Source organism: Rutidosis leptorrhynchoides, chromosome 1, assembly GCF_046630445.1.
Source record: "Rutidosis leptorrhynchoides isolate AG116_Rl617_1_P2 chromosome 1, CSIRO_AGI_Rlap_v1, whole genome shotgun sequence".
In the NCBI taxonomy this organism is placed as follows: Eukaryota; Viridiplantae; Streptophyta; class Magnoliopsida; order Asterales; family Asteraceae; genus Rutidosis; species Rutidosis leptorrhynchoides.
This window is the reverse complement of record NC_092333.1, coordinates 682,279,697-682,303,895: the sequence shown is the minus strand read 5'-3', so window position 1 is coordinate 682,303,895 and position 24,199 is coordinate 682,279,697. Positions and strand designations below refer to the sequence as shown.

The following is a 24,199-nucleotide window of genomic DNA, read 5'->3' as shown; positions in this document are numbered from 1 at the left end:
TGCTAAACATTGTTTGGTTCATCTTTGAAATTTGTTGATCAAAGATTGTGTTCGTTAATTGAACTTTGGGGAACTGCTGACCAGAGTTGTCCATTTGACCTGTTCCCCTTTTAGCCAACTGTTTTACATGTTTAGATTATTGAATGGTGTTGTCATCTAATTGTTTCTTCTACCATTCTTCTACAATTTGATAATACATTATTGTATATCTTAAGTTTTTTTTTTATTTTTATGGCTTAGTTTGTATTTAAGTTTAATTTCATGTTGAGTGTATATACAATCTTAATACGTGTGCCTCTGTGTGACTTGCTTAGATCTTGCAAAAGGATCTAAGCAAGTCATAAATTCACTTTGGAAGCATGACCCTACAGGTCGTTCATCCTGATTTGATTTCAAGCTGTGGTTTAAAGTATAAACCAGTCCAGATGGATACACATTTGTAAACCTTTTTCGAAGTTGAATTGTTTGAAGTATCCACAGTGGGTTCTATAAGTTATCTTTGAAAATTTACGCCAGGCTTCTCCAAGAATCAGGTATTCCTCAACCTGAGCAAAATTAGTTTTTATTTTATTGACTATTAACTGCACTATAGGACTCTCAACATGTTCTTTGATTTAAAAGATGATTATACAAAATGGTTGACAGAGAAAGAAGTTAAGCTTGGTGAACTGCAAAAGGATCACATGGCAACTTTTCCAATAGAGTCACAATTTGGAGGCAAAAATTTTGGTCTATTCACTCTGAGGTGACAATTTTGGTCTAATATAATATACGAAGTAATATAATATCCCTTCACTTCTATGTATTAAAAGAAAGCACTATTGAGATATCCTTAAACCTATCTTCGAATCTTCACTGTTAGATCAAAAAAGCTACAATAACTAACCCCTTAAATACACCATTAGTATGCAACAATTGTTTGATAATGCTTTGTTGCCTATGCTAACAAATATAACCCTTCATGCTTTGGAAAATCTAAAATCATTTGAGGTGCGTTTAAGTTTCTTTTTACAAAGTTTTGTCGTTAAATACATTTTTCTAATTTAACGTCTATGTTTGATTGTTGCAGTTGTACCCATCTCAGATCCCATATTTGCTTTCCGGACGCCCGTTAATTGTATCAGGTCGTTACCAAGGGACGTTCCCAGACGCCGTGAAAATTAGAGGTTTATTGGCGGATCGAAGTAGTTATGTGATTGATGTAAAAGTAAGAAAGAAAGGGAATGTAAATTAGATATGGTAAAATATTTGAACTTTTTTATTGCGGTTACATAATTAAAATCTTAAAGTTGTATGATTTATTTATTTCACTTATTACAATTAGTTTCTGTTTACACATATGTGCTAGAAGTGAGATCGATATCCTCACTGCATAGGCATGGTTAGACGAAAACACATATCTGGAGAAGAAGGTACATGAACTCCTTTTTTTTTTTTTTGTGAAATTGTAAAGCCATAACTTAGCAACTATGTAATGTTGATTTTGTGAATGTAGGTTGCCAAAATGAGCATTCAAAGAGGAGTACCTTCTGAATATACACTCATTATTCTAGATCAATACGATAAATTAAACCCGCTCCTCGAATCAGTTATACAAGATGATGAGGTATATACCTATACTTCAATATGGTAACAATTATTCCTGGAATGCGGGTCAGGTCGGCTCAAGTATCAAATGGCTTTGGTTCTAAAGGGGTCATGGGTCAAAATGGGTCAGCTTTTAAATGCGTTGAACGCTTCGGATCATATTGGGTAGAGACCCATTTTGTTTTCTTATTTTTCATAGTCGGTTTGGGTCAAGACCCATTTTCTCCTTTTATTTTTTTAAATTAGCAGAAATGAAAAATTAAAATGGGTTTGGGTCGAAATGGGTCATGGGAAAAAATGGGTCAGCTTTTAAATGGGTTGAACATGTCGGATCATATTGGTGGTTTCAACCTGCACGCACAGGTGGGTATTTTGTAGTCATAATATTTGAATAAACTTAAACTCTCAAAGCAATTCCTTACGATTTCGGCCTAGGGTTTGTGATTTGGTGGTCTTGGTAAGTTTGAGATTTGGAAGAGGGGATTATGTATAAATCCGTTAAGTTAATTTACGGATTATATCGATAGGAAGATGCTAGTGTGAGTGTTTCTAATTGTGTGGATCAAATATAATATCATCCGTGGTAGAGAAGGTATAGTCGAACATCCAACAGATGCTACAAGTACATGTAACCACATGAAGGTGAGCATAGTGTTTACCAAATCATACATTTCCTCCTTTGAATTGATATTATTACATTATGTGATCTATTTCTCAAGTAATTTCTAATGTTAGGGAGTATTTCTCAAGTACTTCAATTGAACTTTATAACATAGTTAGCAATTCAAACTGATGCTTCAATATCTCAGCTAAATTTCTAACAATTATGTGATGCATTTAAACTGTGCTTTAACCGTACCTAATTAGTCAACAAAGTTTTTGAAAAAGTAGTTGACTATGAACAGATTAATCGTACAAATTGCATCTTAGTTTTATTACTTGCATGTTTGATTGGTATTTTATAATGTGTTATCGTATTAACTATTTAATCATGTTTTTGCCTTCGGTATCAACTCATGTTTTCCACCTTTGTGTAGGATGATAAATTTGAGAAGACTTTCTACGTATAGTTCTAACTATGTAGATAGTAAGCTATCAAAAATTTAGTTAACAGTTTCGATGGGAATCGAATTGACCCCACAGCTACTTCTACCGGTCTTGAGATGTAAGAAAATGACTTGATTTAGGTCCATGTAAAGTGTACTACCACCCGGGTAACTCATCTACAATTTTTTCATACGGTTCATGTTTAGGTCTAAATGTCTTTCAAAATGATATAATTGTGTGAACATAAAATAAACATGGAAAGGTGATGTTTTGAATGTACAAAATTTCAGATGATCATGTAATGTGATGTTTTGATGATGATTTTACATAATGGGATGCGAATCTATCGAGTACCAATGTTGATTATTCTAATCTAATGGTTAGCAATTTAATATTTTTTTGATATCTTAATGGTGGTTTTATTTTGGTTTTATTTTAATGTAAATATATGATATATGATATATGATATATGATATATGATAGATGAGAGATTTATATCTACAATTTTGTTCAATTTCGTGTTTTGCCTTGATTTATTTTTTATACATAATTTTCATTGATTACATTGATGTGCTCATGAATAATATATTATATTTCTAATTTCATTGCCAAAACTCGCGAATCCGCGGGTCTTAAGCTAGTTACATTAATAAAGAACCCAAAATACTGAGAATAGTTTTAGCGACTGCAATTCTTGTTACTTTGCCGCTTGAAAGTCAAAGCTAAATTCACAAGGGACAATGATCAATCAGGTACAAACCCTAGTTTATATTGTTATTAACCATTTTAATAAATTTATTTCTTTGTCAGTTTTGGATGAAGAATTTTTTCTTCTGGAATACATTCAATTGCATTAGGTTTCCCCCTATTAGGGTTATGAGTTTCTCTCTAGAAATTTATCTTAATGGTATGCTAATTAGGGATTATTATTCGCAGATATTGCATAATAAATATACGGTTGTTCGTATTTACTAATGGGCTTTTAGGTCAACTTTATGCTAAATTGGGACTTATATGCCTAATTTGAGTGTTATAAGGCCTTATGAGTTTGAATTTCGATTTCCTTAGTATTTGTGACAACAGTTATATTTTTTAAATGTAATAGCGTAGTTAATTATGCTTATATACTTGATAACTTAATATCTAAATGTACAAATTTATGTTCTCAGCAATTATACAAAGACAATATATGTGTGAAAGTGATGAATCCACTTAACTATGCTACAGTAGTTGTTGGCTCTTTAATTATATTGTAATATAATATAATATTCTGTAAACCAAATGGAACCTATCGAGCATCTAATTGGGTAATTGTTAGACCATTGATTGAACCTTCTGGATTAGTACTTGAAGAAGAGAAGTCAGCTACTAATAAATCCCTTCCTATGAAAAATGCTGGTTCTTTAGGCGTCGGTAGTGCACCCTCATTGTCCAACATCCGAACCACAGATGACATATTTGGTCTGTCTCCTGCATTTTCTTGAACACATAACAACCCGATTGTGACTGATCTTATAACTTCGTGTGGATGGCACGATTCTGCTAAACTTGGATTCATCAATTCTATTGACCTGCCTTCATTGTATACACTCCATGCCTGAATATTGTATATAATAAGGTTTATTAGGTAAAGCCAAATTGTTAAGAATGCTAATGTAAAATCCACAGTTTGTCAATGTGTGGTATATAATAGCTTATCTCTATTGAAAATGTAACATAAAATCCGATTTGTGCCAAGAATTGAGTCTAAATAAGTTGTAGAATATGTAGGCAACTCTGGTCCAAAGATGAACTTTATTCGAGTCAAGATATGTAGAAAAAGGATCTTACAATCATGTTTTGCCAACACTTGAATATTACTGTAGTATATAACCCGTATTGACAAACTTGGATTTTATGTTACCCTTTCTTGTCAATCTGCCCTTAGTGTTATGACATTGTGCCAGTTAAACGAATAGTTTGTTATTAGTAAACTTACGTGCCCGGCTAGATTATTTCCATGCTCGGGATGGTTAAATCCTCTGTTTTTCTTCCCACTAACTATCTCCAGCACCAAAACGCCAAAGCTAAACACATCTGACTTTATTGAGAAAAGACCATCAATTACATACTTCGGCGGCATGTAACCACTGCACGCATCAAAATGTCAATAAAAGCAATACTGACGAGTTGAACTAAAGTGGAGGGATAAGTTATTCGGAAAGACATGCTATGTGCCAACAACTCTTTCTGTATTTCCTTGGGTCTCGTTCCCTCCAAAACTTCGAGCTAGGCCAAAGTCTGATATCTTAGGGTTCATATCATGATCAAGTCATTAATGTTGCCAGCTTTAAGATCTCTATTAATGATTCTTAATCGTGAATCATAATGCAGGTACATAAGTCCTCGAGCAATTCCTTTGATGATGTTGATGTTGTGCGAGGTGTATACGAAATAGTTATATTTTTATTGCGAAATACTATTAAATACGATACAATTTTACACAAGTTATTTATTTATTTATAGAGTGGATATACCTAAACCTTGCTACAACACTATAGGCAGTGTACCTAATCGTACAGTAGTGTAGTTTTTAGTAAGTCCGGTTCGTTCCGCAGGGAGCTAGTCAAGTTTAACGCTATATTTATTTTAAACTATATTTGTAGAAAAATATATATATAAGTAATATTATTATTGTTATAAAAAGGGGGTTTTACCGTTTAATGACCGATTTGTCGATTTTATGTCTTAAGTCACAATTAAAACCTAATGTAAAATATTAAGAATAAATACAACTTAATTTAAAGCATAAAGTAAATGACGATAATAAAATTGCGATAATTAAAAGTACGATAAATAAAATGACGATAAATAAAATTGCGATAATTAAAAAGTACGATAATTAAAAGTGCGATAAATAAAATGACAGTAAATAAAAGTGCGATGAGATATAAAATAAAGGAATTATGCTTATTTAAATTTCCGTAATCATGATGTTCGATGTGTTGATTTTAATTTATTACCATGGGTTAATTGTCCTTTGTCCTGGATTATTCGATATGTCCATACAGGTTTGTCCATAATAGTCCATCGGTCATAATTATAAAGTGCGAGGATATTCGTCAAATTAACCTTATATCCGAAGTCAAATATTCCAACTAATTGGGGATTCGAACTGTAACAAGGTCTTAATACTTTGTTTAATGAATACACCAGGTTATCGACTGCGTGTAATCCAAGGTTCTACTACTTTATTAACAATTACACCAATTACCCTTGAATATAATCCACCCCTGTTTTAATGAGACCATTAACTATTAATCCATTTCCGTGTCCGGTAAGATGAACAATAATTTGTATTTATAAATATCCCGCCCACCGTACCCGATTAAGCGTATGTGGTTATATAGAGATACGTCAAATTGTAACCTTTATATTAAATTAACGAGGTATCGTTTAGTTAATATAAAGCCCATTAATAGCCCATAGTCTAATTTCCACAAGTGTCGATCTTTTGTTCAAACCTCAATTATGGTACAAAGCCCAATAACCCCGTCTTTAATATTTAGCCCAACATCACGATTACTTTAGCTTAAATAAGCATAATAATAACTTAGCTACGAGACATTAATTTAAAAAGGTTGAACATAACTTACAATGAGTATTAATCGCGTAGTGTTACACGGACATAATTTCGACTTACAAACTTAAAACATTCGCTAACATAACCTTATTATTATTAAACTTAAATTAAAATTATAATTAAAATATAAATATAAATATATATTTGAGAGATAGAGAGTAGATGGATGTATGGTGTAAAAATTCGTCGACCAAACGTTGCAATTTATAGGACTTGGCCATGTACAGTGCACCATGCGGTCGCATGGATTTAAAGCCTCCAGGCCATGCGATCGCATGGCCTCCTTTTCCTGGTCATATATGATTCCAAAACGTGGGCAGCTCGTATTTAAATATTATATAATATAATATATATAATTTTATATAATTATATATATATTATATTATATTCTTGTGCATCGTTGACTTGTAATTTTAGGCCCGTTGCGTCGCGCGTTGATAGTTGGTTCATGTCCCGGTTCCGAATTTTCGAACGTCCTTGCGTACTATTTAATATCTTGTACTTTACGTTTTACGGCTTGTACTCTTGTAATTTTGAGACGTTTCTCATCAATAAATTGAACCTCTTGGATTGTACTTTGTACTTTTTAGCGTTTTGGTCATTTGCGTCTTCAATTCGTTGAATCTGTCTTTTGTCTTCACATTTTAATATTTAAACGAATATCACTTGTAAATAGAACAATTGCAACTAAAAGCTTGTCTTTCTTGAGGGATAATGCTATGAAATATATGTTCGTTTTTAGCATTATTTATATAAATATAAATATATATTTGAGAGATAGAGAGTAGATGGATATATGGTGTAAAAATTCGTCGACCAAACGTTGCAATTCATAGGACTTGGCCATGTACAGTGCACCATGCGATCGCATGGATTTAAAGCCTCCAGGCCATGAGATCGCATGGCCTCCTTTTCCTGGTCACATATGATTCCAAAACGTGAGCTGCTCGTATTTAAATATTATATAATATAATATATATAATTTTATATAATTATATATATATTATATTATATTCTTGTGCATCGTTGACTTGTAATTTTAGGCCCGTTGGGTCGCGCGTTGATAGTTGGTTCATTTCCCGGTTCCGGATTTTCGAACGTCCTTGCGTACTATTTAATATCTTGTACTTTACATTTTGCGGCTTGTACTCTTGTAATTTTGAGACGTTTCTCATCAATAAATTGAACCTCTTGGATTGTACTTTGTACTTTTTAGCGTTTTGGTCATTTGCGTCTTCAATTCGTTGAATCTGTCTTTTGTCTTCACCTTTTAATATTTAAACGAATATCACTTGTAAATAGAACAATTGCAACTAAAAGCTTGTCTTTCTTGAGGGATAATGCTATGAAATATATGTTCGTTTTTAGCATTATAAAATATTCCCACACTTGAGCGTTGCTTGTCCTCAAGCAATATAGAAATTGAAATAAAAACATACTTGAATCACTTCTTTATTCTTCACACTTTGTATATCATTGATTTCTATACGACGGTATGAACAATGATAGTAATGTTGTGGTTTACAGTCCCACACGACTATAAAAATTTAGATCCTTTAGGAAATTGGATCTTTATGAAAATTTTTGATCTTTTGAAAATTCAATCTAGCTTTTACCCTAGATAAGTTTTCCGGAATAACCCTTCACCGGTGTTTGCAAATTGTTTTTGTGGGTTTTGTGGGTTTTAGATTTGAAAATTTTAGCTCAAAACTTATGGTTTTGTGTCACCCACTTGCTAACCTTGTATTGGGAAAGCAACACGTCCAGTTTACTTGCTCCGTATATTACCTTTCGGTAAACTACCGTCCGGTTGTAAAGGAAAGCGTTGAACAAGTAACTGTTAAGGCAATGTCCCGTGACATGCTTTTAATTATGGTCTATATCATGTCGGATGCAATTACTATCATTTGTAGGAGCAATAGTAAAGATCACCCTATAGTTTTTCGGTCTGGCACAAGGTCCTGTCTTCGATCATGCTATGCAACCACCGTTCTTACGGTTGACACCCGATTTGGTTCAGGTGACCTAATGAATTCCAGGTGAATTCCTAGGATTTTACGTTCAATGGTAATGAACGCATTGCAAATGGGTTTTCAGAAAACAAATCGGTTTGTAATTTTGATCAAAATATTTTCTCGTTCAAGCTCGAGTTTAGATATCATCGAATTCCATGAGTTTGAATTCTCAATCTTTAAGGTCAATCTCAAGGATTGATTAATATCAGTCTTAAAAGCTGATTTTTGATCTTTAAGGAGATTATCATTTCTGGGGATCTGATTCATTAGTCTTATAAGCTAATTTGCACGGTGCCCCCCATTGTACGAGACAGATCCTCTCATGGTTAGGATAAGTCTGACCACTTGGCGACCCTGTTTGATGCTGAGGTCCGTGTATTTCCAGCTGATTTTTGAGAAAACTTTTCAAGGTTTTTCGTAGACTCTACAACTGGTCTGGACGACAACTTCCTGACCTAAATCAAGAAGCGCGTGTCTTTTTCTCGGAAGACTTTACTTCCTTTTAAATTCTATTACAATAAACTAGGTAAAACTTGATTAAAATCGTCTAAAACAAAAGTATCTTCAATTATTTGTACAAAAATATGTGATATATGTTCTAAATAACTTGGTAAATTTTTTCCACGCTTGGTTTTTATTTTTCTTTCTTTGCCTTTTTATTCTCATCTATTCCATTTTAAATTAATTCAAGCGTTTTGGGTTGTTTCTCAATTTATGTCCTTTCCGAGGTAACAATAATTTCGGTGTTAACACCTAGTTTTATCGTTCATAAATATGTATAAACATGATTTTGAATTCATTTATTTGAAAATTTAAATTTTTTTTACTAGAAGTGGGTAGTCAGTATATAAGACTAGGGCTGTTCTTTATTATCAGAGAGCACTAGATTCTAATACAACTACTGCATTACTAGTATTTTTAATGGTAACCAAGTGTTTAAATTAAAATTTTAAAACCCGAAAGAATTTAACCCCTTCCCACACTTAAGATAATGCAATGCCTTCATTTGCAAGAAATCAGTAACAATTTAAATTATTGAAGGTGATTAGCGTAGAAAAATGATTAAATTTTACCAAAGTTTCCAAACATATTGTTGTTTGTGTTGAATGATAAATGGTGCACATCATTTGTTCATTCCGTCTGTTGTTACATCACACTTGTTTTTCGTTTTGTCGTCAAAATTAATAGCTTTTTGTGACGGTCGCTCCAAATCCATATGGACGAACACGTCATTCATCGATTTCATTGCGAGGTATTTGACCTCTATATGATACGTTTTGTAAACATTGCATTCTTTTGAAAAGGCTTACCATAAATGAATATTTAAATCAAAGGTTTTCGACATCTGATGATTTCTACATTTAGACAATCACCGTAATATAATAGTTTATAATAGTACTTCCGTTGACAATGCAGTCAAAATAAGATACATGGTGATGATTTGGTGAATGCAACGTTTCCTTGAAAAGTATGTCATGTATTACTCCATGCACATAGCTTGTCTAACATATAAGCAAACGTCGAAAGACTTCTAGGAAACCTGAGAATAAACATGCTAACAAGTGTCAACACAAAGGTTGGTGAGTTCATAGTTTTTATTGTTTCGTATAATCTGTATATAAAGGTGGACCACAAGATTTCAGTTGTTTCATCCAGAAACGTTTATCAAAATATTCTATAAGATTGAGCACCCTGGTAACTAAGCTTTAACGTCTCTATAATAAGTACCCCTGTGTTTAACATGCAACCAACATGTACAATACACTCAAATAGCATACGTCTGTTTTATAGGTCAGGCTAGGGTTTATATACCTGGAACAGACGGGGATGTCAAGCCCTATGGATCCATATACTACTACTCGCGCCCACCAGTTCTTATAACTGGCAGTTACTAGTTACCAAAGCTAAGGAATTTTCGGTTCAAACTCGGTGTAGAATTTAGTATGTACTTGTATCCATTGCGTTTAAAATAAAGTGCATGTATTCTCAGCCCAAAAATATATTGCAAAAGTAATTAAAAAGGGATCAATGAAACTCACCTTAGCAGCATATAAAGTCGTTCACCGAAATGTGACCGAAACTCGGAATATCAAATAACCGTAGATCTCAACCTAGAGAACATATGTTGGTCAATAAATGTCTGTCATGCTAGGTCAGGTCATAGTGTATCACAATCCTAATGCTCGAGATCGACATACAAAAGTTATCCAAAGTCGTTTCAAAAAGTCAATTTTGATAATAGTTTAACAAAACTAGACGTGCTTTATATAAGAATTCATTTACTCGGCTGGTAATATTTAAAAAATCCATTTTATCAATCTCGTAAACAAGTTGTTTAAATCTTAATTGCAGATTCAAAAGCAATTTCAATTAACGTCAATCATAATTCAGTTGATCATATCTTTTAATCCGGTCATCGAAACTATTCGATATCTAAATGAAAAGTTATTGATTTTTCGCCAGCTTTCCAAAAATATGCATATCATATACCTTTTATCAGTAAAATATGTATTTAATTCATGATTCATCATAAACTGTTTAGCGAAAAATTTAGCATACAAGCATGCATAAATATATATACTCGAGCACTAGACATGGATACATAATTAATATATAAAAGATAAGATATGAATGCTCACGTATCAATATTGTGATTCAATATTGCAGGAAAGTACGTAGACGCAACGGAGATGATAAACACTAGTTTGACTCACGAGCAAAACCCTCGAACAATACCCATAACCTCCTTAGTAATAACCCATAATTTCCTTAGCTCTATCCCGCTTGAAAACCCATTTTGAAAGTGACACGCTCATAACCTCGTCGTAATATTTTATGTAATAATATTACTAAAAATAATACTAATAATAATAATAATAATAATAATAATAATAAGATTAATAAAAATAATAATAATAATAATAATAATAATAATAATAATAATAATAATAATAATAATAATAATAATAATAATAATAATAATATATAAAAATATAATACGGAGCAAGAGATAGATTGATGAAATATATATTGAATTCGATCATCAGGCTTCGCATTTTATAGTACCTGACTTGTCCCAGCCCACCATGCGATCGCATGGTTTTTGGGCAACAAGGCCATGCGATCGCATGGCCCTCTGATTCAGCTCACATTTGTTTAACTTTTAGCTTGTCGACATATTTTTATATAATATATATAATATATTTAATTTAAATAATTAATTATATATTATATTAAATTCACGTGCATAGTTGACTTGTAATTTTTGTTCCGATAAGTCGTACGTTGTCACTCGACTTATGTCCCGGTTCCCGTTTTTCGAACGTCCTTTCGTACACTAAGAAAACTGGCACTTTACCTTTCGTGACTCGTACCTTTGTCAAAATATAGATTTAAATTATTCAAAAAGTATACCGCTTGAGATATAACTTATACAATTGAGTGTTTTGTTCATTTACTTCTATAAATCAATGGCTCGTTATCTAACAAATTATATTTAATAATATTGTTTTAAATCAAAACGTTTTGTAACCAAGTTAATATTTAAAAACACGTTTTAAATATACGTCGCAAGTTATTCATATATCTAATTCCAACAGTTAATATTCCTTATTATTGCATGTATCCAAATTACGTTATTTAAACTAACACTTTACCATTTATTTCGAATATCGTTAAAAATGAACGATTTCCCAAATCAACGTGAACCTCACAACAGAGACTCGTAATAATATCATAATCTTTAAGGGACTCAATAAATATCTTTTAATTCAATCGTTTGGCATAATCTTTTAACTCCGTAGTTAAATATATCAATCAGATAATCAAACCAATAAGGTTAATGCACAGTATCGTTTTCATAACACTTTGTTACGTTTTCAAGTTATAGTATATATATGTATCTATTTACATATATTTGTTAGCGAATCGTTGAGAACAATCGAAGGGTATTTGAATAGTTCAAGAATTTTAGGATTCAACTTCATAGACTTTGCTTATCGTGTCAAAAACGTTAAAGATTAAGTTTAAATTTGGTCAGAAATTTCCGGGTCATCACACTTTTGCTGAACTTAATGTCAGTCTTTGAAAATGCGCTGTTTTACCCTGTTGTGTACATGAGATAAAATACATACAATACAAATATAAACATGCATGGTAATTTGAAATGGGACTTAATATCCCACTTTCAAATTACAAAAATGAAATATTAGTACAAAATAATAAAAATATTAAACATTACATTAAAGTATCAAAATGTTAAATGTTTAACATAAATAGATAAAATAATAAAAGAGAAGACATCACCAATGGAACACTATTGATTTGGATAGGGATTCCAATTCATATCATCGTTCGGGTTCCATGGTTGGTGATAGGTGCTCTGGTAGGCTTGATTGGGGTCGTACAGGTCATAGGGTGGTCGCATATTGGGTTGATGTGGTGGATAGTAAGTAGGTCGAGTTGGGATGTAGTTATTTGGTACATGATATGATAGTTGGCTCATGATTTGGTGCTGATAAACTTGCCAGCTATCGTGTTGGCGTCACCTGGAAGTCGCATACTCATTCGCGGCTTGCCACTGCTCATATCGACGATGCCTATCCTCATTAGTCATTTCTACCTCATCTATATGCTAGAAAACGTCAGTAGCACTATCCCTAATGACATCCCTAATGTCATCCGCTTCCTCCATCTCCTCATCCGAACCCCTCTCTACCTGTGGATGGCAGCCCTGATATGGTATTGCCTGATTGCGTCTCCTAGTCAATACCTTTGCACCTTGATAGACTTGCACACCTAAAGTCTCGTCCTATTCCCTACATACCATCATCGGACCCCCTTGATCCCTATCTACACCTAAATACTCTCCAATTAGAGTAACAAAAATACCTCCTCCTATTATTCTCCCTTCCTGTATTCCTTCCACCATTTTGGACAGATAAAAACCAACACAGTAGGGGATATTAACAAAGCTTCTAGTATTTTGAATGCACTTAAGGTAAAATAAATCGTGTAAGGTCATTTTCTCCTTGTTGTTACCTCTTTGTGTAATCGAGTTTGCTAAGAATCTATGTATTATACGAAGCTCGGCTTTATTAATATCTAAATAGGAGTGTCTTCCTCCCCGCGTAAACACATTAAAATTTGACATACGCCTCCAGATGGCGTTAGCGTCAAAATTTCTATCTACCCGCTCACCATGATAAATCAAATTTGTACAATCAGGTGATAGTAATTCAGCGGGAGTGTAAATCTGTAAAGCCCTGGCCATGTCCAGCATGGACATCCTGTACATCCTACGGCCAAGTAAAAATCTAAGAAAACTCTTATCATCTAACCTATCTACATCTTTATTAAAAGCTATAGTACTCATTAGCTCAACACACCACTCTTTATATACAGGCCTACGAGTGGTAAATAAACGTTCTCAATCGAAAAAAAAAGAGCTGTCATACCTTTGGATTAGATGCTGCCTAACTGGGTTAGCTAGGTGGACCCTTTCCAAAGGCTCCCAATCTATTACCCTTGGAACTTCTACATTTTTAGTCCAAAGCTTAAATTTGTTACTTTGGTACGTCGGGTAATCTCTCCAACTTCTATCAATCCTTAAATTGGGATGCAACTGTTCTTCATGAATTGTTGGGTGTTCTATTATATGGTGAATGGGAAATACTACGTAGGCAATAAAAAAATTGTGGCTCCGGCTCATAGTATGGCACATGTTGATCATAATGTTGTTGTTGTTGTTCAGGTTGTTGTTCTGGTTGTTGTTCCGGTTCGTGATATTGCATCTCTGGCTGTGGTTCCGGATCAGGTTGGCTAGACGATGATGCACCGTCCGTATCTGTATTTCTCTGTAAAACACATTAAACACAAAATTTGTGCATTCAAATATGCATTAGTGTTAGCAAAATAACAAATTAAAACAATTACAATAACATGTTTAATCCATATTAAACTTATACTCATTTTCATATTTTTATCAATTCTACACTTTTTCAAATAAGCATATATGAAAATGTTTACAAAGTTCATAAGCATTCAACTCAAATAACATGTCAAAATAATCATTACTAGCAATTAAACAAGTTTTAAATGGCATTTATATCAAATTAATCAAGTTCATGAATTTTAGACTTAAAAAGTCTACTTTAATTCTCAAAAATCATGTTTAGGATCAATGTTTGGATCATTTAGCAACCTAAACATGTTACACTACTTAATTTAGCAATAATTCATGACAAAAATCGGCCATAACCTGTTTATATCAAAAAGCCCCAAATTGCTCAAGAACACAAACCCTATATTTCTAAAAATTTTGAAGTTTTTGGCTTCAAATCATGTTAAATAGCATCAATCTAGGTTATACATACATAATATACTAACAATTTGGGGCTTCAAACATGATTTTTGAGAATTAAAGTAGACTTTTTAAGTCTAAAATCCATATTAAACTTATACTCATTTTCATATTTTTATCAATTCTACACTTTTTCAAATAAGCATATATGAAAATGTTTACAAAGTTCATAAGCATTCAACTCAAATAACATGTCAAAATAATCATTACTAGCAATTAAACAAGTTTTAAATGGCATTTATATCAAATTAATCAAGTTCATGAATTTTAGACTTAAAAAGTCTACTTTAATTCTCAAAAATCATGTTTAGGATCAATGTTTGGATCATTTAGCAACCTAAACATGTTACACTACTTAATTTAGCAATAATTCATGACAAAAATCGGCCATAACCTGTTTATATCAAAAAGCCCCAAATTGCTCAAGAACACAAACCCTATATTTCTAAAAATTTTGAAGTTTTTGGCTTCAAATCATGTTAAATAGCATCAATCTAGGTTATACATACATAATATACTAACAATTTGGGGCTTCAAACATGATTTTTGAGAATTAAAGTAGACTTTTTAAGTCTAAAATCCATATTAAACTTATACTCATTTTCATATTTTTATCAATTCTACACTTTTTCAAATAAGCATATATGAAAATGTTTACAAAGTTCATAAGCATTCAACTCAAATAACATGTCAAAATAATCATTACTAGCAATTAAACAAGTTTTAAATGGCATTTATATCAAATTAATCAAGTTCATGAATTTTAGACTTAAAAAGTCTACTTTAATTCTCAAAAATCATGTTTAGGATCAATGTTTGGATCATTTAGCAACCTAAACATGTTACACTACTTAATTTAGCAATAATTCATGACAAAAATCGGCCATAACCTGTTTATATCAAAAAGCCCCAAATTGCTCAAGAACACAAACCCTATATTTCTAAAAATTTTGAAGTTTTTGGCTTCAAATCATGTTAAATAGCATCAATCTAGGTTATACATACATAATATACTAACAATTTGGGGCTTCAAACATGATTTTTGAGAATTAAAGTAGACTTTTTAAGTCTAAAATCCATATTAAACTTATACTCATTTTCATATTTTTATCAATTCTACACTTTTTCAAATAAGCATATATGAAAATGTTTACAAAGTTCATAAGCATTCAACTCAAATAACATGTCAAAATAATCATTACTAGCAATTAAACAAGTTTTAAATGGCATTTATATCAAATTAATCAAGTTCATGAATTTTAGACTTAAAAAGTCTACTTTAATTCTCAAAAATCATGTTTAGGATCAATGTTTGGATCATTTAGCAACCTAAACATGTTACACTACTTAATTTAGCAATAATTCATGACAAAAATCGGCCATAACCTGTTTATATCAAAAAGCCCCAAATTGCTCAAGAACACAAACCCTATATTTCTAAAAATTTTGAAGTTTTTGGCTTCAAATCATGTTAAATAGCATCAATCTTGGTTATACATACATAATATACTAACAATTTAACTTTAATTACACTAGAAATTAACAAAATCAAATTATTACAATTAATTAAAATTATGACAAAAAGTAGGAAATTTATGGGTTTAGGGGTGAAATTTTTACCTTTCTGCTTCCCCATCTGAGAAAAGACATGATTATAGCGGATTATTGTGACGAATTTCGTTGATTTTGGTGAAAAATTGGTGAAATTTGAGGGTGTTTGGGAGTATTTGCGTATGTTTGTGTGTGTGTTTTTGTGAAGACAGAGAGCAGCTCGTGGGGTTTGTTATCTGTCCAGTTTTATAGGGTCATGAGATCGGATGACTTTGAAGAAGAAACCCCATGCGATCGCATGGGGTCTGATCCCTTTTTTTAACTTTAATTTCTTAAAACAAATAAGTGATTTATTTAAAATTTTGTTTTCCTTTTTATTTAGGAAGAGGTCGTTTCGGTACGTTTACCTAGTCCGTCCCTCGACAAAATTTAAAATTTGTCATTTTAAAGCGATTGTTTTAAAAGCAAAGATTTTTTTTGGGTTTTTTAAATGTTTTTGGCATACTTTAATTCAATAAGATTAAAAATAATGATAATAAAATTTCTCGTCCCGCCCTCGGGTAAAGAAATTTCGGTTCAACGACCTAGTCTTCAACTCACGACGAATCTTTAGAAATCACATTTTTAACTTAATGAAATAAAGTACATTTTTGTTTTTAAATTCACACCAAACTTAAATTTAAAATAAATAAAATTAAAGATTCATATCATTAATATTTTTATACATTAATTTTACAAACTTATATTGAAAATATTAATTGTTAAAATATTTAAAAACTTAAATATATTGGTTTTTAAAAAATTTACAATAATAATTTAATATTAATTTAAAAACAAGGTAAAAATTAAAATTAAAAATCTTTTTGATCTTTTATCCCACTTTAATCAATCAAATATTATCAAAAATATACGCCCCTCTTTTGGGTAAAGTAATTTCGGCTATTTTACTTAGTTTTACTCCTGACGAATTTTTGAAATATTTTGGATTGATTGATTAAAGATATTTATACCTTAAGAATAAATGGTAAATTTCGCAGTGATGTAATAAATTTATGTATGATATCAATAATTTCGATTTCACATACCTAATTTTATTGAATATCAATTTAATACTTTATAGCGAACGATTCAGCGTTTATTATCAAAAGGTTAAAAGCAATAAAAATAAAATAAAAATTGTACATACCTATATTTGAGATAGAATTCTCAGAGACCTGCTTTAGCCGACTCATAGGAGAGTCGTGTGATTTGGTTTTCCATAGCTACATAAGCGTAACCTCGATTCTTCAATAACTTTTCTTCTAAACATATGAACGGTCCTTCTCTGCATAGAGTAACAAATTCGGTATTTGAATATGTTTGATTGTTCGAACATTTACCTTCGTGTGACCATTTTCCGCATTTATGACATCTTTCAAGGTGTCATGCTCTTCTTTTTGTTGCGGATTTTGATTTTCCTTTACCAAAATGTGTCTTATGATGATTGTTTCTGAGTTCTCTCCTTACTTCGTCCATTTTGCCTCTTATGAAGGATACCAGTTCACTCGAGAAAGTGTTATTATTACGTTTAGTAATCAAAGCGTGTAGTAGTAGACCATGGTTCAGATCAAAGGAATTCTTCATCTCGTAAAACCTAACAAAAATAAAAATTCAGAATGGAGGGAGAAGACTAGTTCTTTAGGGTCTGCTAGGGAAAGACCATTCGGATTCTATTCTTGGAAACTACACGAAAACAGAATATCTAACTCTAACAGAAATACATATTACCCTAAAAAGATTCGAATCTTCCCACACTTAGTTAGCTGTGGTGTCGAAATTGTGATTAACTTCATCTTCAACTTCCATTGGATTATCTATGTAATGTTTAACTCTGTGACCATTAACTTTAAATTCAATCCCATTTGAATTTATTAATTCTACTGTTCCGTACGGGAAAACTCTTTTGACTATGAATGGTCCAGACCATCTTGATTTCAATTTTTCAGGAAATAGCTTGAATCGTGAATTGAAAAGAAGAACTCTGTCTCCTTCCTTAAATTCTTTTGAACTTCTGATTCTTTTATCATGCCATCTCTTTGTTCTTTCCTTATAGATTAGGGAATTTTCATATGCATCATGTCTTAATTCTTCTAATTCGTTTAGTTGACTTAACCGTAGTCGCCCAGCTTCATGCAAATCAAGATTACATGTCTTCAAAGCCCAAAATGCTTTGTGCTCAATTTCTACTGGAAGATGACATGCTTTTCCGTAAACGAGTTTAAAAGGTATGGTTCCAATTGGAGTTTTGTAGGGTGTTCTAAAAGCCCAAAGTGCATCCTCCAATTTCATGGACCATTCCTTTGGATTTGATCCTACGGTTTTCTCTAGAATACGTTTTAATGCTCGGTTGGTATTTTCAACTTGTCCACTTATTTGTGGATGATAAGCAGTTGAGATTTTATGAGTTACTCCATATCTTTTGAGAACTTTCTCAAGTTGATTATTACAAAAATGAGTACCCCGATCACTTATTAAAGCTTTCGGTGTTCCGAACCTAGCAAAAAGACGTTTTAAGAAGTTGACTACAACTCGTGCATCGTTAGTTAGGAGAGCTTATGCTTCCGCCCATTTAGATACATAATCAATGGCAACGAGAATGTAGAGATTATTATGAGATTTTGGAAATGGACCCATAAATTCAATACCCCAAACGTCAAATACTTCACATACTTGAATGATATTTTGTGGCATTTCATCACGTTGACTTATTTTTCCGGCCCTTTGACCAGCATCACAGGATTTACAAAGAAGGTGTGCGACTTTGAAAATTGTAGGCCAATAGAATCCAGCGTCGTAAACTTTTCTTGCTGTAAGTTGAGGCCCATAATGCCCTCCTGTTGGTCCTGTGTGACAATGGTTTAAGATTTGACTAGCTTCATCCCCGAATACACATCGGCGGATTATTCCATCGGGACAACTTTTAAACAAATGCGGATCTTCCCAGAAATAGTGTTTTATATTACTAAAGAATTTCTTTCGTTTTTGGTACGACAACCCTTTTTCAAGGAATCCACATACTAAGTAGTTTGCATAGTCTGCGAACCATGGAATTTCATTATAATCGATCTTTAAAAGATATTCATCAGGAAAGTTATCTTGTATAGTCGATTCATTTAGAACTTCTAATTCAGGATTTTCAAGACGAGAAAGATGATCAGCGGCGAGATTTTCTGCTCCCTTTTTGTCTCGAATTTCAATATCGAATTCTTGTAAGAGTAAGATCCAACGGATTAATCGTGGTTTGGCATCTTGTTTCGAAAATAGGTATCTAAGAGCAGAATGGTCAGTATAGACCACCGTTTTTGCTAGAACGAGATATGAACGAAATTTGCCAAAAGCAAAGAAAATAGCAAAGAGTTCTTTTTCAGTAGTTGTGTAATTCGTTTGTGCTCCTTGTAACGTGTTACTAGCGTAATAAATAGGTTGAAATTGTTTTTCAATCCTTTGTCCTAAAACGGCTCCCATTGCAAAATCACTTGCATCGCACATGAGTTCAAATGGTAGATTCCAATTTGAAGTTATCATGATCGGTGCATTAGTGAGTTTTTCTTTAAGAATATTAAAAGATTTGATGCATTCATCTGAAAAGATGAATGGAGCATCCTTTTCTAGGAGTTTATTCATAGGAGTGACAATTTTAGAAAAATCTTTTATGAAACGTCGGTAAAAACCGGCATGCCCTAGAAAACTCCTAACTCCTCTAACATTGGTGGGATGTGGAAGTTTAGCAATTACATCTACTTGAGCTCAATCCACTTCAATTCCTTCCTTTGAAATTTTGTGACCAAGAACGATGCCTTCTCTAACCATGAAATGGCATTTCTCCCAATTAAGAACTAGATTTGATTACTCGCATCTAATAAGCATTCGTTCAAGATTAACTATACATGTTTCCAAAGTATCACCGAAGACTGAAAAGTCATCCATGAAAACTTCCATGCATTCTTCTATCATGTCGTGAAGAATCGCCATCATGCACCTTTGAAAGGTTGCAGGGGCGTTGCAAAGTCCAAATGGCATGCGTTTGTAAGCAAAAGTACCATAAGGGCACGTGAACGTGGTTTTCTCTTGGTCCTCGGGTGCTATTGGAATTTGAAAATATCTGGAAAAACCGTCAAAAAAACAATAGTAACTATTCCCGGCTAATCTTTCCAACATTTGATCAATGAAAAGTAAGGGAAAGTGATCTTTTCTGGTGGCGACATTTAATTTTCTATAATCAATACAAACACGCCATCCTGTTACAGTCCTAGTAGGAATAAGCTCATCTTTTTCATTTTTGATGACAGTCATGCCACCCTTCTTAGGTACACATTGAACTGGGCTTACCCATGGACTATCAGAGATTGGATAAATTAAACCTGCATCTAGCAGTTTAAAAATTTCTTTCTTAACAACATCTTGCATATTGGGATTTAGTCTTCGTTGGCGTTGCACATATGTTTTATGACCTTCTTCCATAAGGATTTTATGTGTGCAATACGAAGGACTTATGCCTTTAATATCATGAATCTTCCATGCAATAGCTAGTTTATGAGCTTTTAGCACAGAAATGAGTTGAGATTTTTCATTTTCTGTAAGAGAAGACGATATTATTACAGGTAATTCAGATTCACCATGTAAATAAGCATATTCCAAATGGTTTGGAAGTGGCTTTAACTCTAATGTCGGTGGTTCTTCTATCGATGATTTGTATCGATATCTGTCTTCCTCTTTTAGCATTTGAAGTTCTTCTGTTGTTGGTTCGTATTCATTAGCCATAAGTGCGGCTAACATTTCAGCTTCAACAATTGGTTCAGTTCCTTCTCCTAAAGAACATTCTCCTGTTCCTTGTAATTCTGAAAATTCTTTTAACAATTCTGCATGTGAATCTATAGTTTGAATATAATAACATGTATCATCTGCAGATTGCGGTTGTTGCATGACTCTATCAACAGAAAATGTAACACTCTCGTTCTCTATACTTAGGGTCAGTTTCTTACCGAACACGTCTATTATTGCTTTAGCCGTATTTAAGAATGGTCTTCCTAATATGAGAGGAACTCGAGAATCTTCTTCCATGTCCAGAATAACAAAATCAATTGGAAATACTAAAGTACCAACTTTAACTAGCATGTTCTCCATTATCCCTCTAGGATATTTTACTGATCGATCGGCTAGTTGTATAGTTATTCGTGTTGGTTTCAATTCTCCGAGGTCTAGTTTAGTGTATAGTGAATACGGCATTAAATTTATACTAGCACCTAAGTCTGTCAATGCTTCTATTGAACTAAGACTACCCAGAAAACATGGAATTGTGAAACTTCTTGGATCTGATAATTTTTCTGGTATCTTATTTAACAGCACTGCAGAACAATTAGCATTCATAGTAACAGCCGAAAGTTCTTCCATTTTCTTTCTATTTGTGATTAGATCTTTCAGGAATTTAGCATATCTTGGCACTCCTGAAATTACATCAATGAAAGGAAGATTTACATTTATTTGTTTAAACATATCCAAGAATTTGGATTGCTCAGCTTCAAGTCTTTCTTTTCTCATTTTACTTGGGTAAGGAAGCGGTGATTAGTATGGTGTAACATAAGGTTTAGCTTTAACTATGTTATCTTCATTAAACTTCTTAACTACCGGTTCTGTTTCCTTATCTTGCTCAGGCTGTGGTGCCTGTGGAGTAGGAATAGAGTCATCAGAAATTACAGGTATTTCAGGTAGTTTAAGTTTAATACCACTTCTTGTGGTAATGGCTTTAGCTGTTTCATTTCGGGGGTTAGCATTTGTATTGTTAGGTAGACTTCCCGGTTTTCTTTCACCTATCAACCTTGCTAGGTTACTTACTTCTTGTTCTAGATTTTGAATAGAAGCTTGTTGATTTCTAAATGCTTGAACATTTTGTTCATTCATTTGTTTCTGAGATGTGAAAAAATGCGTTTGAGATTCAACTAGCTTTGACATCATGTCTTCTAAATTTGGCTTTTTATCATCAGTTTGTGGTGGTTTAATTGGAAAAATAGGTCTTTGCTGGTTGTAAGTATTATTGGATACTTGTTGATTGCTAGGACCTTGTTGGTTGCTGTATGGAACATTTCAGTTATAATTCATATTTTGATTGTAGTTTGGTCTTGGTAGTTGATAATTATTCTAATAATTATTTCCAGGCCTTTGGTTCATGTATGAAACATTCTCTCTTTATTCCATTGTTTGTTCAATACTGAGACAATCTTTTGTCAAATGTGGTCCTCCACAGTGCTCACAACTAATTCGTATTGCGTGAATATCTTTAGTCATCTTTTCCATTCGTCTATCGAAAGCATCTATCTTTGCAGAAATGGAATCAAAGTCATGGCTAGAATCGTCTCTAGCCGCTTTAGATTATCTAACGATATCTTTTTCTTGGTGCTACTCATGTGAGTGGGAAGTAGTGTTATCAATAATTTTGTAAGCTTCAGTTGCGGTTTTCTTCATAATGGAACCACCAGCTGCTATGTCGATGTCTTTTCGTGTAGTAATATCGCATCCTTGATAGAATATTTGTACTATTTGATAAGTGTCTAAACCATGTTGCGAACATCCTCTTAACAACTTTCCAAATCTTGTCCATGCCTCATATAGAGTTTCATTTGGCTTTTGTGTGAACGTAACTATTTCTCCTTGAAGTCTCACAGCTTTAGATGCCGAAAAGAATTGTTTAAGAAATTTTTCAACTAAAACATCGCATGTATCAATCACCCCTTCAGGTAACGATTCTAACCAATCCTTGGCATCTCCCTTTAAAGTCCAGGGAAATAACATGAGATAGATCTGTTCATCCTCTACTTCTCTTATTTTGAATAGAGTACAGATCCTATTAAAGGTTCGAAGATGTTCGTTTGGATCTTCCTTCGGCGCACCACTAAATTGGCATTGATTTGTTACCATGTGTAGGATTTCTCCTTTGATTTCATAATCTGGTGCATTAATGTCTGGTTGAGTAATGACATGACCTTGGCCAGTGAGTCTAGCCCTCATTCGGTCTTCCATACTTAGAGGTTCCAGATTCTCCATGATTGAAATTGTTGAATCTGAATCACTAGAGGATTCTAACTTAATGGTTTCTTCCTCGACAATTTCTGGTTGAGTGATTTGTGGTTCATGAGGAATGATTAGTGGTTCAGGATCTCTGAATTGTCCCTGAATATCCTCCGGGTTCTCAATTGTGAGGTCGTGTTCAAAAAATGGATTATCGGAAATTTTAATTGGAGTACTTGGTCGACTTGATGACGATTCTAAAGAAAAATCAATGGCGACAATATTGGCTAGATGTCTTGATCAGGTTACAGGTGGTGAACGTATAAAAGGTAGTGAACGTTTTGCTCGGTGCATTCACTGAATATCCTATAAGTTATAAAAATAAAAATTATATAAGTTATCAAATTAGTAGACTTTTCTGATTTTGCCCACGTTTCAAATAGCCAATAGATGCAACAGGTAGCCAGGACCCTTTAAATCGGAAGCCCACAACTCGCCACTAACAAATCCAACTATTACTACAAATCAGAAAATTTTGGATGTCTATCAATTTAACCGCTTAAAATAATTTTTCGTCGAAGTTTTAAAGAAAATTCTATGTCCTAAAAACTAGAGCGTCGAGAAATAAGAAAGAAAAAGAGTGCGTCGTAAAACGTCAAAAAATAAAAGGTCGAAAAATATTAATAAGAAAGTAAAGCGTCGAAACTTACAAGCCTAAAAACTAAGAATTAAAACTTACGTCTAAAGGTATTAAAGCTTAAAAGAAATTCTATATCCAAAACGGAAATTACTTAAAAGGTACTAAAATTTATTAAATACTAAAGCGATAAGCGACGTCGTAGAATTCTAAAGCGCCTAAATATTAATTTAAAGAAAAAGCACTTAAGGGATTTTACGGCAAAGCTAAAAAATCTAGAAATAAAGTAACTACGGCAAATACTAAATTTATAACCAAGTACGAACGATAAATATACA

General features: G+C 32.9%; 1 long non-coding RNA gene and 1 pseudogene across 2 annotated transcripts; one reads left to right on the top strand and one right to left on the bottom strand.

The window, feature by feature from the left end:
• Window positions 1-863: 863 nt before the first annotated feature.
• LOC139886015 (uncharacterized) lies at window positions 864-2,198 on the top strand. Of its 2 annotated transcripts, XR_011772231.1 has the most exons (4): window positions 864-1,239; window positions 1,349-1,412; window positions 1,496-1,606; window positions 2,115-2,198. It is a non-coding gene; the product is annotated as an uncharacterized lncRNA (long non-coding RNA). The 2 variants fall into 2 exon arrangements; XR_011772230.1 differs by lacking the exon at window positions 2,115-2,198 and having other exon boundaries at window positions 1,496-1,790.
• Window positions 2,199-3,922: 1,724 nt separating this feature from the next.
• The window catches only part of LOC139886014 (G-type lectin S-receptor-like serine/threonine-protein kinase At4g27290), a 31,433-nt pseudogene continuing 11,156 nt past the window's right edge, over window positions 3,923-24,199 (bottom strand).